Here is a 27491-nt window from a genome sequence, read left to right on the forward strand (position 1 = left end):
AGGCAGTGCGCCACTGGCGGCCTTATCTTTGGGGCCGGTCGTTCCATGTGCGCAGGGACCACTACAGCCTCGAGTTCTTGCTAGACCAGCACCTCTCCACCGTCCCGCAGCACCAGTGGATCAGCAAGCTCTTCGGCTTGGACTTCACCATCGAGTACTGCCCCGGCCGTCTCAACACGGCCGCTGACGCCTTGTCCCGCCGCGACACTGAGGATGTCGCGGACGACGTCGCCACGGCTGGCACTATCATGTGCATCCGCTCCGGGCCATCTTTCGCCTTCGTCGATGACATTCGTCGGGCAACTTCAACAGCCGCGGACGCGCAGGGCCTGCGCCAGTGCCTTGACGCCGGCGAGCTGGCAGCGTCCTGGCGCCCTGACGAGGGGCTGCTCCTCCATGGCCGCCGCCTCTTCGTGCCCGACCATGGCGACCTGCGCCACCAGGTCCTGACCTTGGTGCACTCTGCAGGGCACGAGGGCGTGCAGAAGACTCTTCATCGTCTCCATGCTGATTTTTACATCCCGGTGATGGCGCGCTGGTCCGCGACTGAGTGCGGTCGTGCGTGACGTGCCAGCGGAACAAGACGGAGACACTACGACCCGCGGGTCTACTGCAGCCGCTGGACGTACCCTCCCAGGTGTGGGCGGATATTTTCATGGACTTCATCGAGGGCCTTCCCAAGGTGGGCGGCAAGTCCGTCATCCTCACGGTGGTTGACTGCTTCTCCAAGTAAGCGCACTTCATCGCCATGGGTCATCCATATACAGCCACCTCCGTGGCGCAGACCTTCTTCGATGGCATCGTCCGCCTCCACGGTTTTCCATCGTCAGCGATCGTGATCCCGTGTTCACGGGACATGTCTGGCGGGATCTCTTTTGACTGGCGGGCATGCAGCTACGCATGAGCACGGCGTTCCACCCTCAGACGGACGGCCAATCCGAGGTGGTCAACAAGGTGATCGCCATGTACCTGCGCTGTGTTACTGGTGATCGTCCACGAGCTTGGATGGACTGGTTGGCGTGAGCGGAGTACTGCTACAACACCTCCTATCACTCCGCCCTGCGCACCACGCCTTTCGAGGTGGTCTACGGGCGCCCACCTCCGGCGATGCTCCCTTACGAGACTGGGACGACTCGGTCCGAGACGGCGGGCGACTTACTCCGCACCCGCGACGATATTCTGGCTAAGGCGCGCCAGCATCTTTTCCAAGCACAACAGCTGCCCGGAAGTACTACGATGCTCATCATCGCGAGGCGTAGTTCGCGGTGGGCGATTGGGTGTGGCTGCGCCTCCTCCACAGGACCACGCAGTGTCTGGACCCGCGCTCCAAGCGCAAATTGGGACCTCGCTACGGCGGTCCCTTTCGTGTGCTGGAGCATGTCGGCACACTCGCATACCGCTTGTAGCTGCCAGCTGGTTCTCGCCTCCACGATGTCTTCCATGTCGGCTTACTGAAGGCCCACCGCGGGGACCCTCCTGCAGCGACGCCGTCCCTTCCTCCTACTTCGGATGGCCGCCTCCTTCCAGCTCCGACGCAGGTGGCGAAGGTGCTGCAGGCGCAGCAGCGCCGCGGCGTCTGGCATGTCTTGATATAGTGGGTCGGCCTGCCAGAGAAGGAAGCGACTTGGGAGAAGCTCGACGATTTCTGCCAGCAGTTTTCAGATGTTCAGCTCGAGGACGAGCTGTTTGAGAAGACGGGGAGAGATTTTATGACCGGTACAACGTACCAATGGAGGAGGCCCAATGGGCAGGGTTAGTTACGGACTTAGCCCAAGTTATCTTAGGTATCTTAGAGTCCAAGTTATATTAGAGTCCAAGTTATCTAGGGTTTAGTGGAGGCTGTTCTCCTATATAAACACATGTACCCCTTCGATATTAATCAGACAATAAACAGTATTCTGTTGTCGTCTTCCTCAGGAGACGAGAGCCCAAACCCTAGCCGCCTCTCTCTCTCTCTCTAGCGACGGCGCCCGACCGCCGGCGCCGGCGTCCCCAGCCTCGCCGGCCGCACTTCCACCCCTACAACCTACGTCCGAGACCTGGTAGAACCCTAGCCTCTACCACCTTGTAATCAGCTATATATTATTATATTATAAATAGAAGAGAAAACTCCCTGGGAGAAGTCCACGGACAGAGGGGGGCAAAAAGATACGATCTGGTGTACGTGTTTTTTTCCTGTGCGGCTGTCCGGCATACCCGATTGTTGTTTAGCTAGCTTTCCACGAGTACTCCACCAAGATGGATCCAGCAGCCTGGTTTGGTTCAGCTTTGTACGTACGCGTACCTGCGCCGTGAAGGTCGGGGCGGCTGCCAACACTATAGAGTGCTATCCATTTGGCCTGCATCATACCACCGATCTTGGGGTCTGGCCCTATGCCGTCATCACCGCAGTTGGTCTATAGAGTGCTATTCTTCGACGGTGATCTCCTCCTCCTCGTGGAAGAGGACGACGACCCCCCGCCCCGGTCCACCACCTCGTCGGCGAATCGCTACCGCTTTGCTTCCACTAACTCGGGGTACTGGCATCAGAGGTCCTCCATTTACTTCTCATCGGTGAATCGCTTCCGCTCTGCTTCCACTAACTCGGGGTACTGGCGTCAGAGGTCCTTCATGTACTCCTCGTCGGCGGCCTCCACCGTCAGGTGCTCCCTCGTCTCCCTGTCCTCCTTGGCCACCGACGTGGTCACCATTCCTGGCAGCAATGGCTGGAGCTCGACGGACGCCGTCCCGAACGAGAAGTTGAGGCGCGCCGCCGAGCCGTGCGGACATGGAAGGAAAGACCCGAGCCAATGTTGTTGGTGGGTCTCTTTGTCCATGATGTCCGCCATCCAAGACCCCCACCCCCGCTGTCGAGCGCCGTGGTAGTTCCTCTACGCCTGCCGCGCGTGGGGAGGTCGGGGAAGCCGAAGAGGCGACATTGTCACGGCCGCTGCTTGAGGAAGGTTTGGCGGAGGACATGCAGCTCTCGTGGCGGCATGGATCCATGTTGTGGATCGGCGCCGCGGTGGGGACCTCCGGCCACCGCGTTCGGCCATTGGAAGGAGAGGGGGCGCAGGGGACGGTGGTGGGAGGCGCCGGCGGCAGGACACCGCACAGTGAATATCAAAACTGTTTTGTATCAGGTGCCATCTACACGGACAGTGATGCTTCCCAACATAAGCCGGTCAAAAGAAGGACGACTGCATGACATGACTCTCTCACCAAGACTGCATTGCTGCTGGTGTTTGTGCAGCAATGACTTAACCGCTAGTCTGTTTGAACGCTTTGATCCCTCTATGCCTATGCCTATGCCTATGAATCCAATGATTTGAGGACCCCAGGAGGAAACTTCGGCAAAGAAAGCCTATTGGTTTGTCTGATTGGTCTGATTGTCTCATGACATGTCATACTGCAGTTTTGCGTATGAATTCTGTTTCCCAAAGTCCCATAATACATTATATCACTATATCAGTAGCACAGACACATAAGCTGAATCACCCAACAGAAAACAGAGCTCAAAGAGAGAATTCAAGAAGCCATTTAAAGATGTTCTTTGGAAGCTTGTACTTCCTTTTGTTATGTTTCCCTGTGTGTTTTCCCTGCCAAAGATGCGTGCTCTGAGTATTCAGTTCACATAAAAGTATGCAGTTCTTAGAGTTACAGTTCTCACAGTGTTCAGTTGATGCACAAACTTGCACTCTTCCATTGAACTTATATGCCATAAGTTCTGTTCCTACTAAATGGGCAGAAATGAAGAGATTCAAGATACAACCATAATTAAGAGCCATAATTAAGAGAGTTTTTAGTACTATAGTGGAAGATCGAGTGCACAGTCATGATTAAGAAAGAGCAAGATCTGCTAGATATATCACCACAAGCTGGGGCCAGGAGGCTATGAGACTGTCATCCCAAAGTGAGATAAGAAAGAGCAAGATCTGCTAGATAAAGGCATCGTACCTGAACCACTCCGTGATGAGTGGGAATTGAGAGCAAGAAATTGGTTCCTTGCGCATGGTGGTTCGTACGACGAAGAAACAGGGGACCTCATCTGCAGTGACGGTCTTAGGATACCCAGGGAGAATTGGAAAAGGATAGTGAAAGAAATTAAGGAGGGAAAAAGAAAGTTCACTGCAGATAGAGAGAAAGATTTGCTCACACTTGTCCTCGGCAATGACGAACATGGAGGACGAACGTGAGGCTTCGGTCCTTCTTACCCGTGGTGGCTTGGATTTGCCAGAGACCAAGACACTTACAGAAGCCGAGAGAGAGCAAAGAAGCGGCAGCAAGATGAGGAGAATGACAAGTTCAACCAGTTGCTTGCCAGGATTAACGAGCAACAGAAGCAGATTGATGAGCTTAGAGGAGTAGCGCGCCAGGAAGATCCTGCACTTGATATTACCGGTGTCCCATCTAAGCGGAAAAGCAGCGTGCCTGAATCTGAGGCCCCGCCCGACGATGCACGAAGAATGATAGAGGGCGGTCCCGGCTACCCCGTGGATGGAATCAAGGAGTCAACATCATGTGAACTCCATCAGAAATTCAAGAACATATCCATGAAGGTGGTCGTCGGACAAGATTTACCTTCTGGCCCTGATGCACGCTGGCATGGCCGTGAGATTCCAGCTGGCTTTGCTAAAGTCGGGGTGGATGAAATCATGGCGGGGTTTCATGATATGGAGCTCGACATAGCTGAACCCGAAGATGAGAGGACACTCGGAGAAGTACTGGGTGGAGTCATCCTATGGGACAAAACTACATCAAGCTTCCAGGCCCGGCCCCAAGGACAACACCGCCTCCGAGTCGTCGCAGGTCACCGACACCTCCATTACCTCCAAGCCCTCCACATGACGTCGGCCACCACAACACGAGTCCATCTCGATCACCGCCGCCGGACTTGGGTCGTCCGTCTCCGCCGCCGCCCGCACAGGATACTAAGCGGAAGCGTGCACAAAGAACGCTTCGCCGACGATTTCTAAGCGACGGAGCCCCCCAAAGCGCAAACGGTCGCCCCTTCCAAAGGTACCTCATGCTAATCTTCCTATCAGACCTTATGATCGTACCCCCGAGGAAAACGCCAGGATAGCAAAGGAACATCATGATGCGCAGATGAAAAAGAAGGAACCCGAGCCCCGCCCGGAGTACACCGAGAAGCAAATAGCATCTGCAAAATACTTCACGACCCTTCCATCACAGTATGACTTACACCATAAGCCTGATGACTATACACGCACATTGCAGAAGGAAGTGAAAAAGAGCAGATCACGTGCAAGTGCAAGTGGGAGCAAATCAAGTTCAACTACAAGCAAGAAAAAAATCAGACGTTCCTCAGCTTGGACAACATGCCAAACAGTCGATCCCACCCCTCAAGGTGTTAACCGAGAATGTTCCCCCTCCAGTGCAGGGGCAAGATTTTGAATTAGCAAAGAAGTGGGCGGCTGAATGGGGTGTCTCGGTTGAAGATGTTCTGGCTTCCCAAGACGACAGGTTACCCAAGGACGTGGTAGCCCCTAAGCCACAGTTTGTCATGGGAGAGCCTTTGGTCAGCAAAGATGATTGATGGGGTTATAGTCCTAGGGTAGGGTCATAAGCCTACCTTATAGGTCCTACCCAAGGACTACCCTTCATAAGAGACAAAGCCCTTTGTCAGTTTCGACTGGACTAAGGAATTCCCATCATCCAGTCGGTAACAGACATCCGACCATCCAGTCGAAGGCGAGCATTCGGAGCGTGTCGATCGGGCCGACTGCATTCCACTCTGTACATTGTAACCCCCCCCAGGAGGGAAACGGTCGTACGTTTCCTCACGCTTTTATTAGCATTTAGGTCGTACGTTACCTGTAACGTAGGTGTTTATTCACCATTATTCCACCCCTGCGCACCGACCGTTGTGAAGGGCAGCGCACTCTATATAAGCCACCCTTCCCCACTTGTGTAGGGGTTAGCAACTCATTGTATTCCATATTACCACTCGACAACAAGCTCCCTGAGCACTGAGACGTAGGGCTATTACCTCCACCGCAGAGGGGCCTGAACTCATACAACCTCGCCGTGGCTAAGGCTCTGCCCATCCCTTTCGTACCCTACACATCTACTGTCAGGCTTATACCCACGACAGTTGGCGCCCACCTTGGGGCAGGCGTCTAAGCGACTTCCGGCGAGTTTGCGACTACTTGCTTTCGTCATGTCGTCCGGTGGAGGTTCGAGCATGGGACACCAGATCTTCTTCGGTGCTCTCTCCTTCATCATCGACGATTCGGCGTGGCTTCGGGATGCTCCTCTCGACGTCGAGGCGCTTCCCCGTCGTGGGGCTACGCACTTCCGTGCCGGCGTCCGCGGCATTCTTCTTCTCCAACAGTCGGCTCCGGTGTCGACCTGCACCGCCGTCACGCGCCGCAGCAAGCGGTCTCGCCGTCCGCGGCTCCAGCGTTGGGTGCAACACGCCCAGGCGCGCCAGAACGCGTCTTCACAAGTGGCGGTTCTAGAGTCCGTTGTGGTTGCCCCGCTGTCCCAGCACTCGGACTCGGTTCCGACTGAGTTTCCTTCCGAGTATGCGGGTCGCGGGCCCGCAGCAGAAGTACACATGGCCAACTCCCATGAAGATCCCCGTCAAGCTGGCCGAAGCGAGCGCGAGGTCGACGAAACGTCCGGCGCGCGCCGTCCACCTCGCCGTTCTGCCAGTCGGCACACTCGGCGGAGCAACGTAGAGTTGTTCCGCACACCCCTCCTCAACTTGGCTGCGGCTGCCAAGATAGCCGATTCCCTCCAGCCGACTGATTCAGAGGCAGGAAGAGGGATCGAGCAGATCCGAGCACTGTTGCACACGGCGCAGCAGCAGAATTCAGCGGTCTCCCAGTCGCACAACATGATCCATAATAGTTCCGTTCATACGAATACCCATCGGTCGGTTCACAGCCCAGGTTCCCATCAGCGCCACAGGGGAGGCAGCCGTTCCATGAATCACGAAGATCGCCGCCGCTCACGCACCCCTCCGCGGGGTGGGCCCTATGGGTCCCGACATCATGATGATCGGCGTTCAGTCGGCGACACTTACGACCCAAGACCCGACGCAAGAGGGCGTATCGCCCAGCGAAGAGTCGACAGGGCCCGAGCCCACCGTGATGGTCACGATATGGACCGTCCAAGTGGAAGCAGTACCATCGTGTCTGGTCCCGAGTGTTTTAGTCGAGCCATCCGCTCGGCTGACATCCTGCCCAACTTCCGATTGGCGGCGGGAATCAGTAAGTTTACAGGAGAGTCCAAGCCGGAAACATGGCTAGATGACTACCGAGTGGCGGTCCAGATCGGAGGAGGGGACGACCATGTCGCCATGAAGCACCTCCCTCTGATGCTCGACGGCTCGGCGCGAGCGTGGCTGAATCAGTTGGCCCCCTCGAGCATCTACAGTTGGGCAGATCTGGCTCAAGTGTTCATCAAGACCTTCGAAGGGACGTGCAAGCGCCCTGCAGGCCTCGTGGAGCTCCAACATTGCGTCCAGAAGCAGAATGAGCCCCTGCGTGACTTCATTCAACGCTGGACAACTCTCTACCACATGGTGGAGAACGTCACAGAGCATCAAGCAGTCTGCGCCTTCAAGGCAGGCGTCCGGTACAGAGAGCTGTACCTAAAGTTTGGCCGAACAGGTGACATCTCCATGAGCAAGATGATGGAGATAGCAGCTCGCTATGCAAATGGCGAAGAAGAGGACCGCATATGAAGCGGCAAGCACAAGACAATCGGCGACGGAGATGGAAGCAACACTCGGAAGCAAAAAACAAAAAGGTACATCCATCCCGCAGGCAGAAGCTGCAGTCGTGACCAATGTCAATTTCAAGAGCAAAGGGAAGGCGCAGTTTACCTCCAAGAAGAAGCAGTTCAATAATCCCATCCTAGACCAGCCATGCCCGGTTCATACGAAGATGGACGAAGAGGGCAACCCCATATATCCAAAGCATACAACTCGACAGTGTCGCCTCCTGATCCAGGGGTTCGGCGAAGGGCAACCGAGTGAGAAGGTCAATGAACAAGATGAGGAGGATAAGGAGGATCCGTTCCCCCAAGTCCATGCGACACTCATGATTTTTACCAGCCACAAGTTCCTCAAATGATCTCAGACTGCGATCACCTTTGACCAGTCGGATCATCCAGCGCATGTTCCCACCCAGGAAGACAAGCTCTGGTCGTCGACCCGGTGGTAGAAGGAGTCCGACTGCGCAAAGTCCTCATGGACGGCAGCAGCGGTTTAAACATCATGTACGCCGACACTCTCAAGGGGATGTGCATTCCGATGTCCAAACTCAGCGAGAGCAGCATGCAGTTCCATGGAGTCGTCCCTAGACGGAAGGCCAAGTCACTCGGCCAGATTGCGTTGGACGTCGTTTTCGGCTCCGACAAGAACTTTCGCAAGGAAAAGCTCACGTTTGAGGTGGTGGATTTCCAGAGCGCTTACCACGCAATTCTGGATCGCCCAGCGTATGTGAGTTTCATGGCCCGACCATGTTACGTATATACTTGAAACTGAAGATGCCAGGCCCAAAAGGCGTGATCACTATCACGGGCAATCGACAGCGAGCCGAAGAGTTCCTGCAGCAGGGATCAAGAATCATCGACCAGCAGATGGCAGTCCTCGAGCTCGACAAGTACAAGAAAACAGTCGACCCCGTCGATCTGATGCGCTCGAAGAATCCAGCTTCAGAATCCGCATTCCAGTCGGCGGGAGAGACGAAGAAGGTCAGCATTCACCCGACGGACGACACTGCTGCCCCGACGAACATCTCCACCACCCTCGATCCTAAATAGGAAGCCGAGCTCACCCAATTCCTCCTTGAGAACTGGGACATCTTCGCATGGAATCCCTTTGACATGCGAGGTGTACCCAGGGAGTTGGCTAAGCACCGACTGCATGTGGACCCCGTCGCTCGGCCCGTCCGAGAGCGCTTGCGCCGGTCTGCCGCGCACAAGAGGAAAGCAATCGGGGAGGAGGTGGCCAAGCTGCTGGCAGCCAACTTCATTCGCGAGGTTCACCACTCCGAGTGGCTCGCCAATGTTGTCATGGTGCCCAAGAAGGACAAGTCACTCCGAATGTGCATCGACTTCAAACACCTCAATAAGGTCTGCCCGAAGGACCATTTTTCGCTCCCCCGCATAGATCAAATTGTCGATTCGACTGCGGGGTGCGAGCGTTTGTCATTTCTTGATGCCTACTCGGGCTATCATCAGATCCGTCTGTATGGTCCCGATGAATTAAAGACAACCTTTATCACCCCATTCAGGTGCTTCTGCTACATCACTATGCCATTTGGTTTGAAGAATGCAGGAGCTACCTTTATGCGCATGATCCAAAAATGCCTTCTCGACCAGATTGGTCGGAATGTGGAGGCATATATGGATGATATCGTAGTCAAGTCACGCAAAGGTTCCGACCTGCTGATTGACTTGGCAGAAACATTCGCCAACCTGCGTAGGTACGATATCAAGCTCAACCCCGCCAAATGTTCATTCGGCGTTCCCAGCGGAAAGTTACTCGGTTTCTTCGTTTCCGAACGAGGGATCGATGTCAACCCCGAAAAGATCGGGACCATCGTTCGAATGGAGAGGCCGGTCAGAATACACGATGTCCAACGGCTCACAGGTTGCCTAGCGGCTTTGAGCAGGTTCATCAGTCGATTCGGCGAGAAAGCACTTCCTCTGTACCGACTCATGAAGAAATCAGATACTTTCGAGTGGACAGACGAAGCCCAAGTCGCATTCGACGACCTCAAAGTCCTACTTTCCACCCAGCCGGTTCTTACTGCTCCGCTCAGTAAAGAGCCCCTTCTTCTGTATATCACGGCTACAAATCAAGTCGTCAATACTGTTCTTACAGTCGAACAAGAAGAAGAAGGTAAAGCATACAAAGTTCAGTGGCCAGTGTACTACGTCTACGAGGTCCTGACTCCTTCCAAGCTGAGGTATCCCCACTATCAAAAACTTATCTACGGGATTTACATGACTGCGAAGAAGATGCTCATTATTTTCAAGACCACTCGGTGTCTGTCGTTTGTGATGCTTCGTTGTCGGAAATTCTCCACAATCGAGACGCGTCAGGCCGAGTGGCGAAGTGGGCAATGGAGATGCTGTACTGCGATATCAAGTTCGGGCCAAGAAAGCTATTAAGTCTCAAGCTCTGGCTGACTTCATAGTAGAATGGGTAGAAAAACAGCAACCGACCCACATCTACTCGGCCCATTGGACAATGTTCTTTGATGGGTCCAAGATGTTGAATGGCTCCGGTGCCGCGTCGTGATCATATCGCCAAAGGGCGACAAACTCAAGTACGTGCTGGAGATACACTTCGATTCCTCCAACAACGAGGCAGAGTATGAAGCTCTCCTCTACGGATTGCGCATGGCCATCTCACTCGGCGTCCGTCGCCTGATGGTCTACGGCGATTCAGATTTGGTAGTCAATCAAGTGATGAAAGAGTGGGATGTCAGGAACCCCACCATGACCACATATTGCAATGCAGTGAGGAAGCTTGAGAAGAAGTTCGAAGGTCTAGAACTTCATCATGTTCCGAGACTGAAGAACCAAGCAGCTGATGAGTTGGCAAAACTCGGATCCACTCGCACTACAAGAAATCTGTTAATCCATGACGGTCTCTGTCCGTCGTGGATCATCCAAAAACTGTCATGCATGCCCATGCATGACGGATTCAAAATCCGTCACGTATATCGCGTCATAATTTGATACAGCACCTTCCTTGACGGTTCTTGACCGTCATGGATTTGCCACAGGCCCGTTCGGCCCAAACTAGGATATGACGGAACAATCCGTCAGTGATTTACATGACATGGATGTAACGTGGAGCTAAGATGGCATCTACGTGGATCTGACGTGGAGGCCAGCATGGCTTAGGTAGTATCCAACCCAATTAGGTTTTGGCCCAATAATTTCATTCGAGTCCAACCGATTAGCCCTTCTTTTCACCCCAGCTTATCTTCTCAATGCATCATAATTTACAACAAGACATGCAATTATATTCATTCAACAAGACAATACAAATTCCCAACAATCTGGTCTGATTTCAAAAAGCAAAATTAATATCGAAACATTACAAGCATATTTACAAGGTGCCATAAGCATAAGCATTTAATAAAAATCAAGTAACATAACATCATTGAAACTGCACTACTACATGATTTTAATCTCCAACACTAGACCACCACTTCCAGGAAGCTTTTCAGACCCAAGTAATTCCTGCTAAAAAGCCTTGGTCGATAGTAACACGAACTAACTGCCAAACCTGCAAAGAATCCAAAGCACAAAGAATTACACTGCATAAGAGACAGCTCCCAAAGGAAAATATGATATAGTTTGTCGGTTTCCTTCGCGAAAGTGCATCTTGAAATGATCATGCTTCTTTTGTATTAGTTCAAGGATAGACAGAAAAGCATATATGTATACAAGGTGCCCACTTGACCAGAATAGTACCATTATTTCTAACAAGAAGCAATAATCAAATGAACCTTTTCTCACAAAAAAAACGAACCAGTATGTATGTATACAAGGTTACAATAGTAGGAACAATGCTATATATGTGTACAAGGTGAGAATAGTAGGAACAAAGCTTCTACAGGTATAGAAAACTTCATCAGCTTGCACAAGAACTACAAATTTAGTCTATATTCCTTACTTATTTCTTGTAAACATTTATGAAACGAATAATCAGATCTTGTTAGTTACTCCCTCCGTTAGTGTCAAAAAAATCCTATATTATAGGACGAAGGGAGTAGTTATCAAGCATATCTTCATCAATGTTGTCAGGATGTATGCATGCTAGTTGTGATATATTTATGACAGCTAATGGACTGTAAATTCGACCAAAAATATCAACATACCCCATGTGTTATCTGCTCTCTGCGCTATCCTTTGTCCCTTTCACTTTTTTTTTGATAACTTGTCCCTTTCACTTTCAGAAACAACAAAGTAAGTGAGAACGGATATATAGCTGTTTGCCAATATTCAGTCCGTTCACAACCATGTTTATAAGGCAACAAAAACAAATATGTATTTTGTATGCCCATAGTTTTGCCCAAGTTTCAGCCATGATAACCTGAAGAACAATATCCACATATTGTTGACACTCAACAATTAACACTTAGAACAAAAAAGATATATAATGAAAATAGAACCAACGGGCTATGAAGGGGACAACAATGGACCTATGTAAGAATGTGGACATTTTGCCCAAAGATACATTTCTTTTGCAACCATAAGATATCATCAACAATTATCAAACATACAACTATCTATCTATCTATCTATCTATTCTATTATATACTAAAAGACAAATACGGGTGAAATATAGAGGAATATTCTAAAAAATCGTACAATAATTAGAAAATACCAGCTTAGATCTTGTATATCTTTTGTTATAGAGCAGTCAGGTCCGTTAGATCTTTTTTACAATGTAAACTTGGTGAACCCGGATTAATATTCCAAATAATGTCATGAGTCTAAGATCCACCACGTCTAGCTGCTAGCTATCCACGCCCACCACGTCTAGCTTTCTCAGGTCCAATACGTCTACTATATATGTCCCGGACGTGTACAACATTGATCTTTTCCACCCAAAGAAAAACGTTGACCTATACCAAAGTCCACGCTGCCGGGTGAGTTGATCGAACTCACCTATGAGTTCGTTCGTTGCTAACCAGACCCATGACTCCATGGGCATGTGTATGGGTGCAGGCTAGGATACGATTGTATGAGCCACAATTTTGCAGCTTCTCTAACCTAGAACCTGAGAGAAATGATAACAGCGAGGAGTTGTTTGAGATCACGTAGCAGCTATAAATTTTCATGGAGAAGGACTTGGACCAAAGAAGTAAGTTTCACGCAGGTGTGTATACCAGGCATCACACAGTTCCTCCAAGGACAAGTGCCTAGGAAAATCAATCTGCAGAATTTGTTTCCCACCTCACCTTAATAGTCTCCGTGTACTCAGCTTCCAGCCACCGCATTACCCAGCTACTCCAGTTAAAATGATTTTCTAATGATAAACTAGGTAATTTCTTACATGCCCTGCTGTGCCATAGAGTTAGTTACTTACAAATCGAGCAACGACTGAGTTTTCTGACTCCAGCAAGAGACGTGTGTGAGTGCGACAGAAGAATATTTTTGCAAGTTCTATGCTACTCAGTCAACCACACAACTAATCTTTCCCACTGAACTGAATTAGTACTTTTAGAAGAAAAAGTCAGACTCACATCTTTGCAAAACTAATGAAATGAGCCTGTTTGCGAACAAGCTGGGATGATTGTGCCCCTTCTCCTGTGTTCTACATAATACTTCCTGCACAAATATGCATGGATGAAACAAGTGTAAACCTATAAAGAAGTGACCTGAACAGCAGCTATGAACCACCCTAAAATTTTGTGTTTTCAGATAATTAACCTACAAGACTAGATGCAATTACAATTTTCAAAGGCCATAACAAGCATCATTGAATCTTTGCTTTGTTGGCTTGTTGTGGGAAAAAATGGAGGTAATCAGAACAGAATCTGCGCATGCTTAAATGAAACAATCATATATATTTACTTGTATATATTTTCAGTCAAAGTTAAACCAAATTTACACATAGAAATTAGGCCAAAGTATGGTGCTTATTCTATGCAGCAATAGATGCAGGTGCCATCCAGATAGCTTATAGACTGAAGCAAACAATGGTGTTTATTCATATGTATGTACGTACAGATGCAAGTGCACTCCAGATTTTGGGATAAATGGGGAGAGACGAGCTTACATCACCGGATGGGTGGACGTGGACGGGGTTCAGGAGGAGGGTGTGTCAGCTGCATCGGCGCGCGTAGAGAAGTGCACCGACGTTCACCGCCACCATCTTCGAGTGGGACGAGGTCGTCGCGCCCGCGCTCGTGTCGAGCATGCCGATGTAGGGTGCGTTGTGCCAGCACATCTTGCGGGAGGAGCAGGGCCTTCGTGACTTCCTGTACCAGGAGCGCCATCTAGCAGGGCGGTAGGCGACGGAGAGGATCCATCGAAGCAGCGCCGTCACCGAAACCCTAACCACGGCGAGGGATTGCGGGCGAGCGTTGGCGACCGGGAGCGGTTAATCTAGACAGACGGGAGGATGGAGCGGACCGAGTAGAAGTTTAGGGTGTGCTGCACACCGACAATAGCGACCGGAAGTTGCTGGAATCGAGCGCCGGCGGCGGGGGCAAGGAGTTGCGTGGGGGAGAGAGGAGTTGGGCTGCGGGGAAGGGAGATAGGAGGGGATTGAGGAGGAGCCCTAGGGTTAGCATTTTATACGGGAACGGCAAAGTGGGCTTCAGCGGGCTTGTGGGACTGTACCAGGCCATCCACGACGGTTTTTAAAAATGTCATCACAAATCCGTCACGGATTAACCGATTTCTTGTAGTGTCGGAGACCAGTCCCGAGTGATGTCTGCCTCGAGCACCTTCACCTCCCTTCAGTCAAAGAAGATCCTTTTACAGAAGAACCAGTACAATCAAATAGTTCAATAGATCCGACTGAAGTCGATGTGCCTGCTGTGGTTGATCTGGTCATGGAGATTCTTGCTGTCATCCCCGATTGGACTGTGCCGATCATTGCATATATCCTGAGACAGGAACTACCAGAGGACGAAGTCCAGGCCAGGAAGATAGTCCGCAGGTCGAAGTCATTCACTGTCATTGATGGTCAATTGTACAAAGAGAGCGTTTCAGGCGTTCTCCAACGAAGCATCTCCCCAGAGGAGGGGCAACTGATCCTGGAAGATATTCACTCTGGGACCTGCGGTCATCACGCCTCTTCGAGAGCAATCGTTGCCAAGGCATTCAGGGCTAGTTTTTTCTGGCTGCAGGCGAACGAGATGGCTAAAGATATGGTTGATCGATGTGAGGGCTGTCAGTTCTACTCCAACAAGTCCCACAAGCCGACATCTGCGTTGAAGACAATCCCGCTTGTGTGGCCGTTTGCAGTTTGGGGATTAGACACAGTCGGACCATTCAAGACAGGCCAGGGAGGATACACACATCTGTTGGTGGCAGTCGACAAGTTCACGAAATGGATCGAAGCCAAGCCCATCAAGAAACTCGACGCCTCAACAGCCGTCAAGTTTGTCAGGGACATCATCTCCAGATTCGGTGTACCTCACAGCATAATCACGGATAACGGGACAAACTTTGACTCGGACAGATTCAAAGGTTTATGTGCAAGCCAAGGTATCCGAGTAGATTTTGCTTCCGTAGCACATCCTCAATCCAATGGACAAGCAGAGCGGGCGAATGGACTTATTCTTCAGGGTTTGAAGCCCCGACTCCTGCGAGAGGTGGGACACGCCGCTGGTGCATGGGTCACCGAGTTACCTTCAGTACTTTGGGGTCTCCGCACAACCCCGAACAGATCTACAGGACGATCACCGTTCTTCCTTTTTTATGGAGCAGAAGCGGTCCTTCCGAGTGACTTGCTTCATAATGCGCCACGAGTCGAACTCTTCTCCGAAGCTGAAGCAGAACAAGCAAGGCAAGATGGAGTGGACCTTCTGGGGGAGGAGCGCGAGATGGCACTGACTCGCTCAACCATTTATCAACAAGATCTGCGGCGGTTTCATGCACGCCACGTCAGGAGTCGCACGTTCCAAGCAGGCGACCTGGTGCTCCGAGTAGATCAGCAAAGACGTCACAAGTTGGCTCCGGCCTGGGAAGGACCCTTCATCATCTCCAAGGGGCTGAACGACGGAGCATACAGACTCTACAACATCGAGAGGGAAACAGACGAGCCGCGTGCATGGAACGGACACCTCCTGAAGCGCTTCTACACGTGATCGTCGACTGAAGCAGTGTAAAGAACAAGTATTGATGAAATAATATAAAGCAGATTCAGTTTTTGCAGATTTAGAGTTCTTCCGCGGTCGCAGACTCCGGTCACAAAAAAAACTTAGCTGTGATCAAGAATCACCTAAGTTCTAAATTTCTCCGAGTGTGCACTAAACGTCGCACTCGGGGACTTAGCTGTGATCAAGAATCACCTAAGTAATAACTTCCTCCGAGTGTGCACTAAACGTCGCACTCGGGGACTTAGCTGTGATCAAGAATCACGTAAGTAATAATTTCCTCCGAGTGTGCGCTAAACGTCGCACTTGGGGACTTAGCTGTGATCAAGAATCACCTAAGTAATAACTTTCTCTGAGTGTGCACTAAACGTCGCACTCGGGGACTTAGTTGTGATCAAGAATCACCTAAGTAATAACTTTCTCCGAGTGTGCACTAAACGTCGTACTCGGGGACTTAGCTGTGATCAAGAATCACCTAAGTAATAACTTTCTCCGAGTGTGCACTAAACGTCGCACTCGGGGACTTAGCTGTGATCAAGAATCACCTAAGTAATCACTTTCTCCGAGTGTGCACTAAACGTCGCACTCGGGGACTTAGTTGTGATCAAGAATCACCTAAGTAATAACTTTCTCCGAGTGTGCACTAAGTGTCGCACTCGGGGACTTAGCTGTGATCAAGAATCACCTAAGTAATAACTTTCTCCGAGTGTGCACTAAACGTCGCACTCGGAGATTTAGCTGTGATCAAGAATCACCTAAGTAATAACTTTCTCCGAGTGTGCACTAAACGTCGCACTCGGGGACTTAGCTGTGACCAAGAATCACCTAAGTAATAAATTTCTCCGAGTGTGCACTAAACGTCGCACTCGGAGACTTAGCTGTGATCAAGAATCACCTAGATAATAACCTTCTACGAGTGTGCGCTAAACGTCGCACTCGGAGACTTAGCTGTGATTGAGAATCACCTAAGTATTAACTTCTTCCGAGTATGCACTAAACGTCGCACTCGAAACAACATTGCAAAAACTAGAGCAAACCCTTTGATTCCGATTCAAAAGTTCTAGCAAAGATAGTTCACTCGGTGCGGGTCAAGCTTACCTGCACCAATCAAAGATACGTGACGGCCAACAGCAGTGGCCAAAGTAACTTACAGATAAACACTCGGCATACCGAGGATAAAAGTGTTTTTACGCATCATCTAGATTAACGCCAGGACTGGAGGGCTCTACGAACGTGTTCAGATCAATACCGTCGGCGATGCGGGTAGCACTCTCAAGGAAAGTTTCCATGAAGTCTTCGAATCGAAGCTTCTTCGTGTTGGCGACCTTCAATGTCTTCAGCTTCTCCTCGCGCACCTCCTTGCAATGGACTCGGACCAGGGACAGAGCAACATCTGCACCACAACGAGCTGCAGATTTCTTCCACGACTGCACTCGGTTCGGAAACTCCTCCAGTCGAGCCATCAGGTTCTCCATCTCCTGTCGCGACTCATCTTCTGGCCAAAGCTCCTTGTCGATTCGGCCGACGACTTCTCTCAGTCGGCCGATGAAAGGGCCAACTTTGCCCACGCGGATGTGCGCCCGGAGCAAATCCCGATTGGCGTCCTCGCCGAGTGGCACGTTGTCGCGAATCGATCGCTCCACGTCCGCTGCTTCAACTTCAGCATCAATGCAAAAATCTGCAACAGAAGGACAAGCAAACAATAAGCGCCGAGTGTGACGTACACAGTACAAGCACTCGGCAAACAACAGGACTTACCAGCCAGACGCGTCATCATCTGCCGGGCCCAATCGCTGACGTATTTCTCCTGAGCTATGCATCGTGGGTTCATCTGCCAGCAAACACCAAGGGACAATCAGCAAATTCAACAATAACAGTTTAAGTTCTTCAGACCCCTGCCGACGCAAGCAGTCGACAGCGGTCTCGGGGACTACACCCAGTGGGTTCACTAAGAGTGACCCCACTGGCATGCAACTCAAGCAGGCCCGCCCTATTGAGATGCATGTTACCACCTACACCTACGAGGCCAATACTACCCGACCTGAGTACAAGTTACTCTCGGGGACTCTTACAGTAAGTGCATTCCGAGTGCCACAACTGCTCGCAGTCGGTCCTACTGTTTACAGACCTCACCAAAGCAAAGACAATATGTATAAAGACAACTGCCAGTGCAAGCACTCGACAGAAGTCTCGGGGACTACACCCACTGGGTTCACTCAGAGTGAACCCATTGCAAACAAGAGATGCCATCCAAGAACACCCAGTGGGTTACAAGAGAGAAGTAAATACTTACTAGCCCACTTACTCGGATATCATCCCGCAGCTCCAAGCTCCGCTGGTACAAGGATGCGACGGAGTCGTAGGCCCTCTTGGCTTCTCTAGCCATCAGCTCCGCCTGCACCATGGCTCCCTTGGCCGCTCCCACCTGCTCCTCCGGGAGACGCTGGATGTTGAACTCGACATCCGACGAGCCTGGCATCGTCGGAAGTTCCCGAGGCATCCCAAGGTCCGCTCCAGTCGGCTCCTCAACCACCAGCGCCGGTTCAGTCGGTGGCGGCGCCTCAGTCGGCAGCACGTCGGCGGCGAGAGCAGCAACAGGTGGAGCAGCCTCAAGAATAGGCTCCGCAGCTGGTTCGGCTCTCCCCTGGTCGCCCTCGTCCATGCAAATCGCCCCTGATAGACCGAATGGCGCGAGATCTCAGAAAAAGAAAGAAGCAGGACCTATGATAGAATTCGAGACGCGATAGTATAAAGCACTCGGAGTCACTACAACGCACCTGGCTGGGACGAGACGACGTTGTCCGTGTCCATGGGGTCATCTTCCTGGCGCGCCGGAGAGGTGGCAGAAGTAGCGACTCTGTCGAGCGAAATCCATTCGACCATTAAACAGGAGTTCACTCGGATATCAGAAGAAATTAAAAGATCGCTACACTTACGTGGAGGTGACGGGGACAACAACCCTCATTCGCGGCAGAGCCTTCCGAGTCTTAGGCCCACTCGGTTTGGCCGCCTTAGAAGATTGACCCGCAGGTTCAGCGGCGGCATCCTTGGCCCTCTTGGCGCTCCGAGCACTCGGGACCACCGGGACACTGGGCGGAGCACTCGAAGACACTGGAGGAACCGAGGGAACAGCAGGCTCATGTCGGCGCTTGGTCCGATGCTCTAATTGCGGGTGCGGCGAGTCCTGCTCTTCGTCTTCCTCCTCCTCCTTGCTAGTCTCCTCCTCCGATTCCCCGCTGTCGGAGACATACTCAGCGCTCTCCATGCTGCCCTCCTGGCTGCCTTCCTCCTCCTCGGCCGGGTTCCCGTTCGAGACGGGGGAGAACCAGTTGGTCCACTTCTGCATAAATTTCAGTCGGCAACATCAGACGTCACGCAGAGATTCAAACAAACAATAAGATTGAGACAGTTAAGCGCACTCGACAAGTGTTACTCACCTGATTCGGAGGAGGATGATCCGCGAAGAAAGGCTTCACTCGCCGAGATCCTTTGGGATTCTCGCAGGGGCCTGTGATCTGGAGCACCCACGAGGTCACCTTCTCCTCAGTCACGCCCACAACGTTGGTCCGAGTGGAATCCTCGGGCCCCGTATAATGCCACATGGCGTGGTCGCGAGCCTGCAGAGGTTGGATACGCCGACCGAGGAAGACCTCCAGCAAGTCTATGCCGGTGACCCCCCTCCTGACGACATCTACGAGTGCCTCAGCCAGAGGCTGGATGTCGTTCTTCTCCGCCTTCGTGAGCGCCAGCTGCTTAGGCGCATTCGGACAGGCGATATCCTCGCAGTAGAACCACGTCGACTGCCAGTTCCTGACCGACTCACTTAACTGAAGAGCAGGATAACTACTCCGACTCTTTTTCTGGAAACCTAAGCCCCCGCAGAGCTGGAGAAGATGTGCTTTATCATCCGACTGGCTGAGTCGTTTGATGGTTTGGGATCTAGCAGCAAATATGTGCTTGAACAGCCCCCAATGGGGAGGGCAGCCGATGAAACACTCGCACAGAACTATAAAAGCAGAGAGATGGGCAATGGCGTTCGGGGGAAAGTGGTGAAGTTGTGCCCCGAAGTGATTCATGATGCCCTTGAAGAAAGGATGCGGGGGCAAGGAGAAACCTCGATGGACGTGGCTGAGCAGCAAGACGCGCTCCTCCTCCCGGGGTGCCGGCTTGACCTCGTTCTCCGCCGGCAGCCTCCAGGACTTGTGCACGATCATCCCGTGCTCCACCAGCTGCAGCAGATCCCCCTCCGTCACCGTGGAGGGGAGGAAGTCGCCTTGAATCCACCCCGCCGGCAGCGGCCGCTGCCGCTGCTGAGCAGGAGCCGCCGCCTTCCCCTTCTTCTTCCTCGCCTCCATCTTACTGGTCTGACCCTTGGTCATGGCGGCAACTGCGAACCCTCGGGAGGAAGGTGGAGGAAGGAGTGTAGAGGCGCTGGAGGTGGCGAGAAGGACGGAGCAGGCGAAAGCGAGAGATTCGGCGAGCGTAACGAAGAAGCCTCGTCGCCGAGATTTAAGTAGGGTTCCGACTGGGTCGCTGGCAGGTGGCCCCAAAACCTTACCCCCCCCCCCCCCCCCGACCCACCGCGACGATATTAGTAGAGAGGTTGAAGGCGCGGGAATCGAGGCGTCAGGCGCTACTCGAGCGCGATGGCGTCATCCCCGCTGAGCGCGCAGAAACCGAAATTTGAGGATCCCGGAAAATCCGCCGCTGTGAGTTGACCGGTCGCGTCAGAAGATGCCGTAGAAGCACTCGGATTCCGACAGTCTGTTTCGCGAGTACTTCCACTCGGATCGTTGATCGGAAAAGATAAAATGGACCGAGGCAAGCAACGCCAAAGTCACGTCCGCGCCAGTCGGATCCAAACCACATGCATCACTTCGTCGTCTCAACCTCAATCCATTCGGGGACTAATGATGGGGTTATAGTCCTAGGGTAGGGTCATAAGCCTACCTTATAGGTCCTACCCAAGGACTACCCTTCATAAGGGACAAAGCCCTTTGTCAGTTCCGACTGGACTAAGGAATTCCCATCATCCAGTCGGTAACAGACATCCGACCATCCAGTCGAAGGCGAGCATTCGGAGCGTGTCGATCGGGCCGACTGCATTCCACTCTGTACATCGTAACCCCCCCAGAAGGGAAACGGTCGTACATTTCCTCACGCTTTTATTAGCATTTAGGACGTACGTTACCTGTAACGTAGGTGTTTATTCACCATTATTCCACCCCTGCGCACTCTATATAAGCCACCCTTCCTCACTGGTGCAGGGGTTAGCAACTCATTGTATTCCATATTACCACTCGACAACAAGCTCCCTGAGCACTGAGACGTAGGGCTATTACCTCCACCGCAGAGGGGCCAGAACTCATACAACCTCGCCGTAGCTAAGGTTCTGCCCATCCCTTTTGTACCCTACACATCTACTGTCACGCTTATACCCACGACAATGATCTCCCAACAAATATGCGTTACTTGCATACATGGTACTTAAGTGAATCAAAGAATGGGAGAATAATGATCGTGGTGAGTGTCCCACGGGAGTACTACGGTCGCCCCGAAGAAATCCATATCGACTTTGATGAACTCTTCCAGATGTACAACTCGACAAATCGCTTATGAGTTGCTATTATCTGTAAGTTTTTCAATTCGTTGTCTACATATAACTTGTTTAGTTATTTCAATTCATTGTCTATATATAACTTGTACTTTATTATGCAGAATGAAGATTCTGGATTGTAAAAGTAATAACATCCTAAATATTGGGTTTATTGACCCGGATAAAATACATATAGCGACGCTAACTGATAAACCCAAGGAGACGGAGGAAAACCTTCTAAGGTTTCTAACAGATCAAAATTTCTTTGACCACATACTGTTTTCATACAACTTCAGGCGAGGGTCTTTACTCTGTTGTGTCCATTCACTTATAAGTGTAATTGATAAGTTACTGACACACACACACACACACACACACACACACACATATATATATATATATATATATATATATATATATATGTGTGTGTGTGTGTGTGTGTGTGTGTGCAGCTTCCATTGAATTCTGTTGGACATTCAAATTCATAAGGGAAGAGTTGATGCCTTCGACCCATTATCGAGACCCTTGGAACAGTTCCAAAGCCTGCAGGACATGCTTCAAGGGTAATTTAAATCATTCTTGCGCTCTATCGGTCTCTTTCAGTGATTTTCTGATATATCAATTAATGAAAAACTTAGCAAATCATTATCCTTGTCGGGCAGGGTTTGGAAGCGGTTCAAGTGCGTGACTTCCGGTATCGAGCCTGAGAAGCTGACCTTTAGAGCGGCTCAGGTAAGTAGTAGTATGATATACTTCTATTTTCAATACATTTATGATGCTAGATTATTATTTTGATTATATATATTCTATTCTCGTAAAGTGCGACCAGCAGCCACGGGGGACGCATCTATGCGGATACTATGTTTGCGAGACCATTCGCACGTTTACCTCTGAGCACAAGGATCACAGATTCGACGTAAGCAATGAACATTCACACCTCTATTTTTATCCGTCATTCTTTGTTATCATGATTGATATTCATATGCATCTCCTCTTCTTATATAGTACACGGTCATGAGGACGAAGGTCCTACCAGAGCAACGCGCGATTGCTGTTGCAGAGGAGCTTGCGACCTTTCTGAGGACGGAAGCTATAGATGACAAAGGACGATTTAGTGTAGCTAGGGCCCATTACTGATGTTCGTCCATGTAATCGAATAGACGGGCTCTAGTCCCGATAATTCAGATCTTCATATAATTGTATATATATGCTCGCTTGTAAGATAAGTTAATCTTTTATATATATATATGCATAATTATTTCTATTTAAATTATATGAAAACTAATTCCCGAACACCAAACGAGGCATCACGTTAATCTCCCGAACAACTAAACCCTAAAACCCTAAAACCCTAAAATAATTTCATTAAAAAAACCCCAAAATAAGCAAAATCTGAAACTCTTTAGTCCCGGTCCGTGTAACGAACCGGGACTAAAGGGCTGCCCCTGGGACGCTACGAGGCGTCCACGTGGAGCACCTTTAGTCCCGGCTTGTAACAGGGCCGAGACTAAAGGTTAGGCCTTTAGTCCCGCCCCTTTAGTCCCGGTTGGTGAACCGGGACTAAAGCCCCTTACGGGCCGTGGCTAAAGGCCCCGTCCCCACTAGTGAATGGATTGTGAAAGTATAAAACACGTTTTCTTCCAATGCCCGAGAGTGCAGGAAATCTGGAGAGTTTTGGGACTATCGAGCTTGGTGCAACAAATATGCGCTCTGGAGCAAGACGGGAGTGGTGCCTTATCTGAAATGATCCTATCAAAGAGCACAATCAAGTCGAACATATCGAACGTCGGCCGCGCTGAACTGATCGCAACGACAGTCTGGTATGTCTGGTGGGAGAGAAGGAGCTTCACTCACGGCGAGCAAATCACTGAACCCCCCAGATCGGCGCATGCAATATCATCACTTGCAAAGAACTTTGTCAGGGCAAGGAATAAACATCGAGGTGTTATTCGGCATGGGTGGCAGCGGCCGTCTGAGGGTCTCTACAAGCTCAATGTCGATGCTGGTTTCTCTCATGACTCGGGGACGGGTAGCACAGGGGATGTGCTGCGCTCTGATAGAGGAGTTTTCATCGCCGGCTCATGTAGTGCCATTTCCTTTGCTGAAGATGCCGGTTCAGCTGAAGCAAGAGCTCTTAGAGATGGACTTATCCTGGCTAGCGAGGTGGGTGTGCAAAAGATCATTGCTGAGTCTGAGTGCCAGGAGGTGATCGGCACCATGTTGCTCGACGACAATTCGTTTGGACCGGCAGCTGCAATTTACGAAGAGTGTTCTTTTCTTGCAAAGAACTTTAGTTTCATTCAGTTTGTCTTCTGCCCCAGGTAAGCAAACATGGTAGCACATACCCTAGCTAGTTTTGTTGAATCCACTAGAACTATAAAGTGGATGGAGGAGCCTCCTGGCTTCCTCATAGACACGCTAGCGAATGATGTAACAATTTTGTCACATGAAATATAAAGGCCGCTCTGGCCTTCCCCGTTCAAAAAAAAAAAAACCCAACTCAATACCCCACCGCGCAGCCTCACCGTCGGCATTGACGAGGAGAGGATAGAGGCGTGGTGGGGCCGCCACGCGTGGGCGCTCCCGTCGGCCGTCCGCGAGCGGGCGCCGCTGGTGCAGTGCATCACCAACCTCGTATTCATGGACATCGCCGCCAACGCGCTCACCACCGCAGACGCCTCCCGGCCATGCTCCACAGCCTCCGCGAGATCCCCGACTTCACCCCGCGCTGCGATGCCGTCTGCATCAACCTGTAAGCTGCGATCCCCGACTTCATACTGTTATTTTGATTGACGATTGCTTCTTCAGCTCATTTGGGGTCATCGTTGGTGTCATTCAAATTGACTTCCTGTCGATGTATAATCTTGTGGCTAATGTCAGATTTAAAAGAAAAACCATAGCCCAGCTTTAAGTGAAAGCTAAAATAAGCAGTTCAACACACAACCTGTAAGGTCCAAACTTGCTGAAGTTACCCTGTATCACAAGTGCAGAAAACAGAGAATGGCAATACTATGGAAAAACCACAAAAGAAAGGGACAACAAAAAGACTAATTGCCTTAGGGTATTTCTAACCGAACGGAGGATCCGGGGTAGTAAACCTTAAGTGGAGTATGTTTACTCCACTATGTTTTCGCCGGACCTAGCCGATCCCTTATATATATAATGGCTTAAAAACCAAATTTGCATAAAGTTCTACATAGATTCGATTTAAACAACCGAAATTTGATATAATGTACATATACTCAACCAAAATTTGCATAAAGTTCAAAATAGATTTGATTTAAACAAACATAACTTGACATAATGTACATATACTCCATCGAAATTTGCATTAAGTTCAACATAGATTCTACTTAAATTAATCATGGGTTTAAACTCAACCTAAACATAAAGACCAATCACTCCTATAGAGTGATATCCATTTGTTCTGCATCATACCACCGATCTTGGGGTCTGGCACTGTGCCATCATCACTGCAGTCGGGGAAATGCGGCGCCATTCTTCGACGTTGATCTCCTCCTTGTCGTCGAAGAGGACGACGACCCCCCCCCCCCCCGATCCACCACCTTGTCGGCGGATCGCTTCTGCGCTGCTTCCGCTAACTCGGGGTACTGTCGTCAGAGATCCTCCATGTACTCGCCGGTGGCCTCCACCGTGAGGTGCTCCCTCGCCTCCGTGGTCACCGACACGGTCACCGTTCCTAGCAGCAATTGCTGGAGCTCGACGGACACCGTCCCGAACGAGAATTTGAGGCGCGTCGCGGAGCCATGAGGCCAGACATCCCGGCGGTCCTACTTGAGTGCGGCGAGCTCAACCATGGAAGGACCCGAGCCAATGCTGTTGGTAGGTCTCTTTGTCCATGATGTCCGCCACCCAAGTCCCCCACCCCTGTTGCCGGGCGCCGGGGTACTTCCTCTACGACTGCCGCGGCACGGGGAGGACGGGGAAGCTGAAGAGGCAGCATCGTCACGGCGGCTGCTTGAGGAGGATCCGACGGAGGATGTGCGACTCTCGTGACGACACGGGTCGACGCTGCGGATCGGCGGCGGGGATCTCTGGCCACCGCGTTCGGCCATTGGGAGGAGAGGGGTCTGCGGGGAACGGCGGTGGGAGGTGCAGGCGGCAGGGAGGGGGAGGAGGAGAGGCAAAGGAAGCGAAGAGAGTGTGGAGATTTTTTACTCCACCGAGCCGTGGAATCAATATAGGCGGGGGATGCGAGGATAATTTTTCCTCCTCTACCGGCGATTAGGTTCCGGTTATGTGTGCGTTAGAGGAGTAAAATCGACTTTTTACTCCTCTAATACCGGATAGAGGATCGGTAAAAATGCCCTTAGGGTGTCCCTCCTCCCACAACACTTCTCCCACAGGGTAAGTAGTTTGAGATGTAAGACAGGCACTATACTAGTTTCATTAAGTCATGATCATGTCATGTCCCTGAAGAAATTTTGGACTGCTGGTCAAACGTCCTTTGCGTTGGTAATTTTTTTTGCATGGAATCCAGGACGATTGCATGATTGCCTTATCTCCCTCTTATTTGAAGATGAGCAACGTGCATATCAAGCCTATGCCCCCTTACAGTATACTTATATTACGAAAAAGGGTTTTTCCCCGCTTTGTATTACAAAGCAACCAACCGATACAGCCGACAATAGGTGCTGGGACGGAAGCAGCACAATCACACCAAAAAAATTTAAAGAGAAACAACAAGAGAAAAATGCCGACAACGGCGGATCGATAGAAACGAAGAAGCTTCACGACCACTGTGCCTATCGAAGATCTCCCACCAAGCTCCAAGGCTCTGAAGCACCGGTACCAATTAACACCTTTAAAAAGGACCGCGACGATGACGAGGCTGCTGCCAAGGGTATCCCCCGGTACGTGACGAGGCAAGAGGAAGGGTCGCCCCCCCACGAGCAGAACGTCACGTCAGGTGTCAAAATTGCCCTACTGCCGTAACCAGGACATGTGTGCCGTGGCTACCAGTGTTTAGGAAATATATAGGACTTCACTAGGGAGCGGCGTCGTATATTAGTCTTCTCATGCGGCGGCTCCCTTTCATCCATTTTTGCAAGCATGCAACATGACATCATTACGTATTATTTTGATTTTGTATTTTAAAAAAGATTGATCTCTCAAACCGTTATCTCAATTAATGATTCGTTTTCACCACCGACTTTATCGTGACGAGATCTTTAAAACTAGATCCCATGTCGATATGTTTCGATAACTTTTGTTTTCGTCGGTATTTGCCAAATTATTATCACTTACTTGTCACATTATTTGTCACATAGTTCTCACATTAAATCAACTTGGTTACTAGGTTTTAAGAATGTCAACATGGGATCCGTAAAATGACAACTATAATGACATAAATGTGGCAATTAGAAACGATGAAAAAATATCAACGAAACATGTCAACATGGGATCTTATTTTAAAGGTCTCGTCGAAACGAACCTAACGGTGAAGACGAATCTTCAATCAAATTATTAATCTATAAGATAAATCATTTTTAAAATTCAAAAAAGCATTTAATGCGATGATGTTATCATGGGGTAGAAGGTTTTTGCATGCGCGTGTAAGCCGCCGCATGGAAGTGATGTGATGCGGCGCTTCTTCTTAGATTTTTCCAAATATATATACTCAGGGGTGATCTGCAGGGTTGTGAATAACGATGAAGTATATCTTGTCAGATTGGCTGTTACCGTTCATGTGTTCAAGCCCCCATCAATAAATTTCCCAGGCTGTACTAACTACCAAGTACTTATTTGTGAATGCTGATGCCAAAAAGGTTTTGTATCACGTGCCATCTACACGGACAGTGATGCTTCCCAACATAAGCCGGTCAAAAGAAGGACGACTGCATGACATGACTCTCTCACCAAGACTGCATTGCTGTTGGTGTTTGTGCAGCAATGACTTTGAGATGACTGAACCGCTAGTCTGTTCGAACGCTTTGATCCCTCTATGCCTATGCCTATGAATCCAATGATTTGAGGACCCCAGGAGGAAACTTCGGCAAAGAAAGCCTATTGGTTGGTCTGATTGGTCTGGTTGTGTCATGACATGTCATACTGCAGTTTTG

The 27491-nt window shown here is 50.5% G+C and overlaps 1 long non-coding RNA gene across 1 annotated transcript; it reads right to left on the bottom strand.

Annotated features, from left to right (window-relative positions):
• Positions 1-11036: 11036 nt before the first annotated feature.
• LOC123440837 lies at positions 11037-13311 on the bottom strand. Its single transcript, XR_006630362.1, has 3 exons — positions 13227-13311; positions 11856-11898; positions 11037-11260 (listed from the first exon to the last, which is right to left on the bottom strand). It is a non-coding gene; the product is annotated as an uncharacterized LOC123440837 (long non-coding RNA).
• Between the last annotated feature and the right edge of the window lie 14180 nt (positions 13312-27491).

The sequence above is a fragment of the Hordeum vulgare genome, chromosome 3H, assembly GCF_904849725.1.
Source record: "Hordeum vulgare subsp. vulgare chromosome 3H, MorexV3_pseudomolecules_assembly, whole genome shotgun sequence".
Taxonomy (NCBI): domain Eukaryota; kingdom Viridiplantae; phylum Streptophyta; class Magnoliopsida; order Poales; family Poaceae; genus Hordeum; species Hordeum vulgare.